The following is a 12086-nucleotide window of genomic DNA, read 5'->3' on the forward strand; positions in this document are numbered from 1 at the left end:
AGGCCACATCTGGAATATGGGGTAAAGTCCTGAGCAGGTTGATAACCATTGGTTTGAGCATGGTAGGGTGTAGTGCGCATCTTCCTGCATCGGTAAAAGCTGCAGAAGTCCTTGAAGATTTCCGCTTCAAAGGCAGTGCCTTGATCTGTGAGGACTCTCTCTGAGTAGCCATGAGGTCTGCATAAGTGTGCTTGGAAGACCTTCGCTGCAGTATGGGCCATTAGATCTTTGACTTGTACCACAACCATAAATCTCGAGTAGTTGTCTGCCATCGTAAGTGCATACGTGAGCTCGCCTCGATATTCTGCAACAAAACTCCCTTTTTCGATTTCAGTTTCAGCAAACACTCCTCTTCCTGTAGAAAATATTTATCATTACCTAAGACAGTCATTCTAATGCATGACAATATTAAGGCAATTTAGTTAAAACTTGTTTTAACTCACCTTTAAGGGGATTGATGTATTTCATGGTCAATCCAGGTTTGTCAGTGATGGCACTGACATAATGTATGGCGTCTTTTTCGGGCGTTATCCTTTGCCTTTTCATTGTGAAAATCCAGTTGCCTATATCAAAGCAAATTCTACTACTTGTAAAGTATGCAGAAAATGAAATGTAGAACATATAACATGAACTGCTTAGGAACGCATCATAGGTTAGTACTTAAAAGGATATTGTCATGTTCTAGTCATAATGCAAGCTGGACATTTTTCATGTTACCCTGTAATCGCCGGCCTGTTCTAATGCTCACAAGCCAAGATATAGGCTCAGCTGCTAAGGCTTCCCTCTGCCTTATGTCTGGGTGCCCTGAGTTATGTCCTGTAAACTGTCACAGTGACCCAGACACACATGTTTAGTAGGGGAATATCCCTGCTGAGATGCCAGTGCTAGTGCACTCGTTTGCTGTGGAGTTGAACGCTATGTGAGCAGTTCTTACCTTCAATGAGCAGAAGTCTCTTTTTTCAGATTTCAATATCTCTGTGGGTATCTGGCAGAAATATGGAATACTCTTTACTGCTAAGACCCTGTACACCACTTCCACTAAAGGGGGCTTTACACGCTGCGACATCGCTAATGCGGAGTCGTTGGGGTCACGGAATTTGTGACGCACATCCGGCCGCATTAGCGATGTTGCTGCGTGTGACACCGATGAGCGATTTTGCATCGTTGCAAAAACGTGCAAAATCGCTCATCGGTGACATGGGTCTCCATTCTCGATTATCGTTACTGCAGCAGTAACGATGTAGTTCGTCGCTCCTGCGGCAGCACACATCGCTCCGTGTGACACCGCAGAAACGAGGAACCTCTCCTTACCTGCCTCCCAGCCGCTATGAGGAAGGAAGGAGGTGGGCGGGATGTTCCGGCCACTCATCTCCGCCCCTCCGCTGCTATTGGGCGGTCGCTCAGTGACGTCGCTGTGACGCCGCACGGACCGTCCCCTTAGAAAGGAGGCGGTTCGCCGGTCACGGCGACGTCGCCGGGCAGGTAAGTATGTGTGACGGGTCTGGTCGGTGTTGTGCGGCATGGGCAGCGATTTGCCCGTGTCGCGCAACAGATGGGGGCGGGTACCCACACTAGCGATATCGGGACCGATATCGCAGTGTGTAAAGTAGCCTTTGGTCACATGACCAAGACTGTATCTGTGTCCCTACAACACACTTGAGACAAATATGTGTGTGAGCCTGCATTGTGGGGTATATATAATATATTATAGAGCTGGGAAGGATCATTCTAAGCAGTGAGCTGTTCCAGTATTTGTAGGAAAATACCCAGTAGAAGCATCAAACACAGCACCAATACCTCCCATCAGTATCCCACCACAGTGCCATGTAACCCATGCCCTACATTCCCATCTACACCAATACTATACAGGCACAAACTAGTATATCTGACTAAAAGCCCCCAAAATATGAAGAACGGCCTATAGTTGAGTGTGGATATAAAATCTATGTGAGCAGAGCTAGAATAGAAATCACTGATCGCATTGAAGTCATTCTGACCATAAATCACCATGATATCAAGGTGAGGAGTTGTGTGTTACTGCTGGGAGGAAAGGGTTAACAGTGGAATATTAAGGTGCATTTCTGTGTGCAGTGTTACTAGTCAATGTAACAATTCTGTATGAGCTGCTCTTGGTGCCGGGGGAGGGAGATGCTCTCCTGAGCAAGATAGATGGGGAATGAACATGATATCTATATAGTGTAAGGCAGGGGGTCTCAAACTCGGCTGGGTGTATGGGCCGCACAGAGGAAAAAAATAATTTGGGGGGCTGCATTCTTTGCAGGACAAAGTGACATTTTTATTGGTACCATATATATATATTTTTTTCACACACCTTTGGATGACTGATTTTCAACATTTTTCCCTTGTTTATTATAACAAATGTGCACATTCTTTGGTTAAATCTAAAAAAAAAAAAATTGCTGTTAAAAAAAAGTCATGCCTTATTTTGTTTTTTTTTACATTTTATCCCTTTCTTGTAACTAATAGTGTTACAATTATGATGCTAGCGGTTTGTGAAGGGAATGCTTTGCCTACTTCCATGACTATGGCCTTCCGGAACTGCTGCATTTTGGCTGACCTCTCCGCCTCGGGAATAAGAGACATAAAGTTCTCCTTGTAGCGTGGGTCTAACAGTGTTACCAACCAGTAATGATTGTCGGCCAAGATGTTCTTAACGCGAGGGTCACGAGACAGGCAGCTTACCATAAAGTCATCCATGTGCGCCAGACTCTTAACAGCCATCACTTCAGTATCCAGACCAACACGATGACTGAACATGCTGTCCTCCTCCTTCTCCTCCTCCTCCTCATCTACCCTGTCCTCTGGCCAGCCACGCTGAACTGAGCATATGACTGGTGTGCATGTCATATCCTCAATTTGGCCGGAGAGTTGCTCCATGTCTTCATCCTCCTCCTCGTCATAGTCCTCCACTGCACGTTGTGATGAGACGAGGCTGGGCTGTGTGTTATCACCCACACCCACTACTGTTTCTTGCTCCAACTCATCGTGTTCCGCCTGCAATGCATCATGTTTGGATTTGAGCAGAGACCGTTTTAGAAGGCAGAGAAGCGGTATGGTGACGCTAATAATGGCGTCATCGCCGCTCACCATCTTGGTGGAGTCCTCAAAGTTTTGGAGGATGGTACATAGGTCGGACATCCATCTCCACTCCTCAGGTGTTATGTGTGGAGTTTGACCCATTTCCCGACGGCTTAGGTGATGCAGGTACTCAACAACTGCCCTCTTCTGCTCACATATCCTGATCAACATGTGCAGAGTTGAATTCCAACGCGTGGGGACATCACACACCAGTCTGTGAGCCGGAAGATGCAAACGACGCTGAAAGCCGGCAAGGCCGGCTGAAGCAGTAGGTGACTTTCGAAAATGTGCAGACAGGCGGCGAACTTTTACCAGCAGATCAGACAGCTCTGGGTATGACTTTAGAAACCGCTGAACCACGAGGTTGAGCACATGGGCCACGCATGGAACATGTGTCAGCTGGCCTCGCCTCAAAGCCACAACCAGGTTCCGGCCATTGTCACACACAACCTTTCCTGGCTTTAGGTTCAGAGGTGTGAGCCAGTGATCTGCATGCTGTTTTAGAGCTGTCCACACCTCTTCTGCATTGTGGGGTTTGTCACCTATGCAGATTAGCTGCAGCACAGCCTGTTGCCGCTTCGCCGAGGCAGTGCTGCAGTGCTTCCAGCTTGGGACTGGTGTGGAGGGTAAAGTGGATGAGGATGCGCAGGAGGAGGAGGAGGCTGAAGAGCATGACATGCCGGAGCTGTAGAGTGTGGGTGAAACCCTGACTGAGGTAGGGCCTGCAAACCTTGGTGTGGGAAGGACTTGTTCCGTTCCTCGCTCAAACTGGGTCCCAGCTGGGCTGGGCTGGGTGCCTACCCGGCTGGGTAGGGCGTTGTGGGGGGTTTGTCTATCTCCGTTTGAGGTGAGTTTGTTTAAGTTAGCCTTTTCTTTGGCGTTTTTTGGAGCCCTGCGGGTTGGGGAGTTGGTATCGCCCAGTAAGGCGTTCCCCGGGGTCTTTGATTGGGGTGACATTATGTCAGTGGAAAACGGAGTTGAATTTTGGATTAGGAAATCGAAAACTGATCAGAGAGGTGTGGGTAGACTAGCCCGTTTGGGGATGGTTGTGGCATCTGATATGTGCCCGTTCAAGTGTCTTGGGAATTTTCAACAGATCCGTCCGAAGGTGGATGGCCCCTTATTATGTCACGAGGATGGGTCCTTTTTATCGAGATACCAATTTGTGAGTGTTTTTAGGGCATGTTTGAAGTCGTTTGGGTTAGATCCGAAGTCTTTCGGATTGGGGCAGCGACGGAGGCCTCTATGTGCGGCCTACCGGAGGAGACAGTTAAGCAGATTGGTAGGTGGAAGTCGCAATGTAACAATTCAGTATGAGCTGCTCTTGGTGCCGGGGGAGGGAGATGCTCTCCTGAGCAAGATAGATGGGGAATGAACATGATATCTATATAGTGTAAGGCAGGGGGTCTCAAACTCGGCTGGGTGTATGGGCCGCACAGAGGAAAAAAATAATTTGGGGGGCTGCATTCTTTGCAGGACAAAGTGACATTTTTATTGGTACCATATATATATACCATATATATATTTTTTTTTCACACACCTTTGGATGACTGATTTTCAACCTTTTTGCACTTGTTTATTATAACAAATGTGCACATTCTTTGGTTAAATCTAAAAAAAAAAAATTTGATGTTAAAAAAAAGTCATGCCTTATTTTGTTTTTTTTTACATTTTATCCCTTTCTTTTAACTATTAGTGTTACAATTATGACGCTAGCGTTTTGTGAAGGGAATGCTTTGCCTACTTCCGTGACTATGGCCTTCCGGAACTGCTGCATTTTGGCTGACCTCTCCGCCTCGGGAATAAGAGACATAAAGTTCTCCTTGTAGCATGGGTTAACAGTGTTACCAACCAGTAATGATTGTCGGCAAAGATGTTCTTAACGCCAGGGTCACGAGACAGGCAGCTTACCATAAAGTCATCCATGTGCGCCAGACTCTTAACAGCCATCACTTCAGTATCCAGACCAACACGATGACTGAACATGCTGTCCTCCTCCTTCTCCTGCACCTAGTGTTTCTAAGTTGGTAGCGATGGGTTCCCACCGGTAACCCGCTCCCCGGCTTGGATATGGGCCGGAGGAGCCCTGCTTTGCCCGCAGACGCTGGCCCTGAGGAGCTGGTGCCCAGGCGGTGGCGGTGTTCCTCACTAAAAGTCGGACTGTTGTCTTCAGTCGGGACTTGGTTGTTGGGGGATCGACGTCCCCTTCACTAACGGATTCGGCAAATGATGGCGACTCCTAGCCTTGCCGGGGTCTGAGAGGCCCCTGCCTTGGTGCTGACTGTCCTTCGTATACTGCTCCAGACCGCCGGGCCACTACCCATACGCGGTCCTTCCAGCAACCTCCGAGCAGTCCCCCTCCGGACAATCACCGCTGTTGCTGACCTTGCTGACCTGTCCTGCACTTAGCTGGACTCACTTCAGGCCTTTCTACGTACACTTTTGTTCCTTTTCTTCTTTGCTCCACTACCACTTCACTTTCACTTAGCTCCTCTCACTTTCACTTCCCTCACTTGACTGCTTGTTTACTCCTTTCTGTTCCTAGCTGGACTCCTCCTCAGACTCTAGTCTGGCTTCAACTGCCTGGCTCTTCCCGCCTCCAGGGCTGTGTACTCCTCGGTGGGCGGAGCCAACCGCCTGGCCCACCCCCTGGTGTGAACATCAGCCCTTGGAGGAAGGCAACAAGGATTTTGGTAGCTTTGATGTTCGTAACTGGGATGTAGGGTGTGGTGGTGTGATGACCTGTGACCCCTGGCTTGCCCAGGGCGTCACATGGACATAATAAAAAATTGGGGAACATGATAGGAGACATTTCTACAATACATATAATCATTCATATCTATCTAATACGATGACAACAGCTCTCCATACCTGCAGTCCACCACAAGGACCACCTTTTCTAATCCCTGAAAAATGAAATCATCCTCAGTGATGAAGAGAGGGGGCTAAGCGCCCCCCATGGTCTCAGAGCATTGACTCTTCTAAGAGTCCTAAGAGTCCTGCTCACACTGATGGGGTGCAGCTGTGGGACCCTATTTTCAGAGATGATGTCCTCCACCCAACTCTAAAAAAGCTGAAAGGGTCTTCAGTAGAGATGGATAGTCGAGCTGGGCTATCAGACGGTCACCTCTGTAGCTGTAGTGTCATTTTTCCTATGGTCCAATTGGTAAACAAATAAGTGCACGTTTGTTATGATGTCCAAGATGGGGACCAGGATGTGGACATAATAAAAAATTAGGGAACAAGATAGGAGACATTTCTACAATACATATAATCATTCTTATCTATCTAATACGATGACAACAGTTCTCCATACCTGCAGTCCACCACAAGGACCACCCTTTCTAATCCCTGAAAAATGAAATCATCCTCAGTGACGAAGAGAGGGGGCTAAGCGCCCCCCCCATGGTCTCAGAGCATTGACTCTTCTAAGAGTCCTAAGAGTCCTGCTCACACTGATGGGGTGCAGCTGTGGGACCCTATTTTCAGAGATGATGTCCTCCACCCAACTCTCAAAAAGCCGAAAGGGTCTTCAGTAGAGATTGGTAGTCGAGCTGGGCTATCAGACGGTCACCTCTGTAGCTGTAGTGTCATTCTTCCTATGGTCCAATGTGTAAATTAAACAAAAAAGTGCACGTGTGTTATGATGTCCAAGATGGGGACCAGGATGTGGACATAATAAGAAATTAGGGAACATGATAGGAGACATTTCTACAATACATATAATCATTCTTATCTATCTAATACGATGACAACAGCTCTCCATACCTGCAGTCCACCAAAAGGACCACCCTTTCTAATACCTGAAAAATAAAATCATCCTCAGTGACGAAGAGAGGGGGCTAAGCGCCCCCCATGGTCTCACAGCATTGACTCTTCTAAGAGTCCTAAGAGTCCTGCTCACACTGATGGGGTGCAGCTGTGGGACCCTATTTTCAGAGATGATGTCCTCCACCCAACTCTAAAAAAGCTGAAAGGGTCTTCAGTAGAGATGGATAGTCGAGCTGGGCTATCAGACGGTCACCTCTGTAGCTGTAGTGTCATTTTTCCTATGGTCCAATCTGTAAATTAAACAAAAAAGTGCACGTTTGTTATGATGTCCAAGATGGGAACCAGGATGTGGACATAATAAAATATTAGGGAACATGATTGGAGACATTTCTACAATACATATAATCATTCTTATCTATCCAATACGATGACAACAGCTCTCCATACCTGCAGTCCACCACAAGGACCACCCTTTCTAATCCCTGAAAAATGAAATCATCCTCAGTGACGAAAAGAGGGGGCTAAGCGCCCCCCATGGTCTCAGAGCATTGACTCTTCTAAGAGTCCTAAGAGTCCTGCTCACACTGATGGGGTGCAGCTGTGGGACCCTATTTTCAGAGATGATGTCCTCCACCCAACTCTAAAAAAGCTGAAAGCGTCTTCAGTAGAGATGGATAGTCGAGCTGGGCTATCAGACGGTCACCTCTGTAGCTGTAGTGTCATTTTTCCTATGGTCCAATTGGTAAATTAAAGGGGTGGTTCACCCATTTTTTTTATTTTCTGTATGAGCTCTACTTACCTTTCTAGGCGTCTTCTCCATTGGCTTGTGTTTCCAGTTCTGGCACTGAGCGGCGCTATCCTGCACGCTCAGTGCCGGTCACATGACCCCCTGGAGCTGTGGCCGCCAGCATCCTCTGACGTCCCGGCATTTCCGGGCTCTCAAACAAGACGGGTACGTCACAGGATGCCAGCGCCACTCAGATTGAGTGACAGGGCTGTGGGCGGTGACTACCGCACGTCACAGCCCAGCATCGAGGGGAGGATCCGGAGGACGTTTGTGTGGAGCCGCGTCCTGCAGATGGTGAGACACGGGGCGCCAGTGTGCAGTACAGGGGGGGGGTTCTTCAGCTGAATCCCCCCCTGCACGTAAGTATGTGCTCACACTGTCCACCCGCCCGCTCTGCTGCGATGTCAGGAGAGCGGCCGGTGTCGGGCAGTGTGATCATCTGCTCCTCCCAGCAGCAAGACACTGACAGGCATGTCACCGCTGTGCTCTGCCATCTGTCCTGCTGCATGGGACCAACTGTCTGCACTCTGTCACCTGCACCACAAGTCACAGAGTGGAGACAGTTGGTGACAGAGCACCTCTGCCCCCCCCGTTCTTTCCCCACTCTCTTCTCTCCCCCCACTCTTCTCCCCCTCCCCTCTTCCCCCCCTCCCCTCTTCCCCCTCTTCTCTGCCCCCCTCTTATCCCTCTCTCCTCTCCCCTCTCTTTTCCCTCGCTCTCTTCCCCCCTCGCTCTCTTTTCCTCCCCCCTTCACTTTCTTTTCCTCCCCCCTCGCTCTCTTTTCCTCCCCCCTCGCTCTCTTTTCCTCCCCCCTCGCTCTCTTTTCCTCCCCCCGCGCTCTCTTTTCCTCCCCCCTCGCTCTCTTTTCCTCCCCCCTTGCTTTCTTTTCCTCCCCCCTCGCTCTCTTTTCCTCCCCCCTCGCTCTCTTTTCCTCCCCCCTCGCTCTCTTTAACTCCCCCCCTCGCTTTCTTTTCCTCCCCCCTCGCTCTCTTTTCCTTCCCCCTGCGCTCTCTTTTCCTCCCCCCTGCGCTCTCTTTTCCTCCTTCCTGCGCTCTCTTTTCCTCCCCCCTCACTCTCTTTTCCTCCCCCCTCGCTCTCTTTCCCTCCCCCTCGCTCTCTTTTCCTCCCCCCCTCACTTTCTTTTCCTCCCCCCTCGCTCTCTTTTCCTCCCCCCCTCACTTTCTTTTCCTCCCCCCTCGCTCTCTTTTCCTCCCCCCTCACTTTCTTTTCCTCCCCACTCGCTCTCTTTTCCTCCCCCCTCGCTCTCTTTTCCTCCCCCCTCGCTCTCTTTTCCTCCCCCCGCGCTCTCTTTTCCTCCCCCCTCGCTCTCTTTTCCTCCCCCCCTCGCTTTCTTTTCCTCCCCCCTCGCTCTCTTTTAATCCCCCCTCGCTCTCTTTTCCTCCCCCCCTCACTTTCTTTTCCTCCCCCCTCGCTCTCTTTTCCTCCCCCCTCGCTTTCTTTTCCTCCCCCTCGCTCTCTTTTCCTCCCCCCTCGCTCTCTTTTCCTCCCCCCTCGCTCTCTTTTCCTCCCCCCTCGCTCTCTTCTCCCCCCCCTCGCTCTCTTCTCCCCCCCCCCCTCGCTCTGTTCTCCCCCCGCTCGCTCTCTTTCCCCCCCCCATGACCGGGTGTGTGGCCCGGGCACTCAGCAAGGTTGGCAGACGGTGGTGACCTTCTGCAGGAGAGGCTGATTGGAGTGAACCGTACGGACCGGGGATGGGCGGTGGCCCGCCAGTACCAGATCGGGGAGTGAAGAGAAGCCAGCACCATCCGGCAGGGCCTACGGACCCCGACCAGGCTAGGAGTCGCCGTAAAACCGGTCAAATCCGTTAGCGACAGGAACCTCCAGGGTTTCCCAGCAGTCAAGACCCGATTGAAGGCAACAGCTCACACCGTAGAGGGAAGCACAGTCACCGCCAAGGCTACAGTTCCCAGGGCCAGAGCCTGCGGGCAAAAGGGGCTCCCTCAGCATCCATCCAAGCTGGGGAGCGGGTTACCGGTGGGAAGCCCGCTAGATTTTGGGGGAATAAAAGGGGTCCAACACCACATCCCCACAGGTGCACACCCACCCATCAAAGAGAGCTATAAGCCAATACCACCTTCACATTGCCAGTGTACCAAGGACATGTTGAAGTGACATCGCTGTGACGCCGCACGGACCGCCCCCTTAGCAAGGAGGCGGTTCGCCGGTCACAGCGACGTCGCCGGGCAGGTAAGTATGTGTGACGGGTCTGGTCGGTGTTGTGCGGCATGGGCAGCGATTTGCCCGTGTCGCGCAACAGATGGGGGCGGGTACCCACACTAGCGATATCGGGACCGATATCGCAGTGTGTAAAGTAGCCTTTAGTCACATGACCAAGACTGTATCTGTGTCCCTACAACACACTTGAGACAAATGTGTGTGTGAGCCTGCATTGTGGGGTATATATAATATATTATAGAGCTGGGAAGGATCATTCTAAGTAGTGAGCTGTTCCAGTATTTGTAGGAAAATACCCAGTAGAAGCATCAAACACAGCACCAATACCTCCCATCAGTATTCCACCACAGTGCCATGTAACCCATGCCCTACACTCCCATCTACACCAATACTATACAGGCACAAACTAGTATATCTGACTAAAAGCCCCCAAAATATGAAGAACGGCCTATAGTTGAGTGTGGATATAAAATCTATGTGAGCAGAGCTAGAATAGAAATCACTGATCGCATTGAAGTCATTCTGACCATAAATCACCATGATATCAAGGTGAGGAGTTGTGTGTTACTGCTGGGAGGAAAGGGTTAACAGTGGAATATTAAGGTGCATTTCTGTGTGCAGTGTTACTAGTCAATGTAACAATTCAGTATGAGCTGCTCTTGGTGCCGGGGGAGGGAGATGCTCTCCTGAGCAAGATAGATGGGGAATGAACATGATATCTATATAGTGTAAGGCAGGGGGTCTCAAACTCGGCTGGGTGTATGGGCCGCACAGGGGCTGCATTCTTTGCAGGACAAAGTGACATTTTTACTGGTACCATATTTGGCTTAAGATTGGCTTATCTCTCTTTGATGGGTGGGTGTGCACTTGTGGGGATGTAGTGTTTGACCCCTTTTATTTTTCAAAAGTCTAGCGGATGTTTGTGTGGCGCCCCTGACCTGGTCAGGCACCACTGAGTACTGCACCCATGCTGGGGACAGTACAAACAGGTAATCCAGAAGGCTGACCGAGGTGTGACTACACAGGCGCATAGTGATCAGGTCTCACACATGTACCTTTGAGAGGACCCCTGGGGATCCCAGGAGGGGGAAAAGCCTTCACCTCCACTGGAATAGTGGAGGGGGCCAAAAGCCTCCATCTCCACTCAAGGGGTGTGGTGGAGAGCCTGGTTGCTAGGTGGCGTAGGCAAGAACAGGAGAGGAGGAGCAGTGAGCCGGTTTAGTGCGGAGTCCAGGGAGCTCAGAGAGGAGCAGACCCCTGGGGCTGTTGCAGTCTAACAGCGCCCGCGCAGTGGCTACCGACGGGGGAGAACGGTCACCTAGGAGTGCTACCCGAAATCCATCTTCAGCTAAAGAGAGAGCACGGAGTGGGAAGTAAGGAGACTGCTAGGGAGTACCAGGCCCAAACGGGCGGCAGATCCCGGAGCGGGGATAGATCCACCTTTCCTTGCTAAACCTGCCGGTGTGGGGCCCTCAAAGCCCACACCACAACACCCAAAAGCCGCAGCCACGTAGCCACAGCTAGGGCCCATAGTTCACAGGAGGCAAGCAGCTGGAGTGATCTGGTCCAGGCGACAAGCAAACGGCAACCAAACGAGGGGAGCAGTTACTTCCCTGGGTGACCCCCATAGGGACTAAAAGTCGGGGTTACCCCAAACCACAAAGGGCTAAGGAAGGCGAGTCGGTAGTCACCCTCATCAGTCAGCCCGAAGGACACCTGGTTCCAGCCTGGTTCATCCCAGCTACGCCCGGGTTACTCACCCTGCCATCAACTGTGAGTAAAACCCCTGAAAGACATTCTGCTTGTGTGGAGTTATTCTGCGCCTTGTGGTTCTACACACCTACACAGGGCCCTGGGGCTTGCCTCACTCTCAGGAGGCTATTACAACCGACTGCACCCACCATCAGCCCCAGGCATCCCTTAATCTGCAGTGGCGGTCCCCACTGACCGCAATTCTGAGAGTGGCGTCACGACAAATAGAAGATTTCCTACCGGCGACAAGATCCAGCAGTGTGGAGTCCCTGAAGGTAATGCACCGACACAGCGTTCTCGGGGCTTCACATCTGGCGTCACGAACAGGATAAGGACTAGACCTGTTCAGACAGGTGACCATGTGCCTGAGCGGTCCGCTTGAAAAATTGGAAGCGCCGCCATATTGCCACCATGAAAAGCGCGCCGAAAAACAACAGCAGCCCGCGCTGGGAGAAGTTACCGCCCACGAAGAGGTGTGGCT

The sequence above is a fragment of the Anomaloglossus baeobatrachus genome, chromosome 7 (genome assembly GCF_048569485.1).
Source record: "Anomaloglossus baeobatrachus isolate aAnoBae1 chromosome 7, aAnoBae1.hap1, whole genome shotgun sequence".
Taxonomy (NCBI): domain Eukaryota; kingdom Metazoa; phylum Chordata; class Amphibia; order Anura; family Aromobatidae; genus Anomaloglossus; species Anomaloglossus baeobatrachus.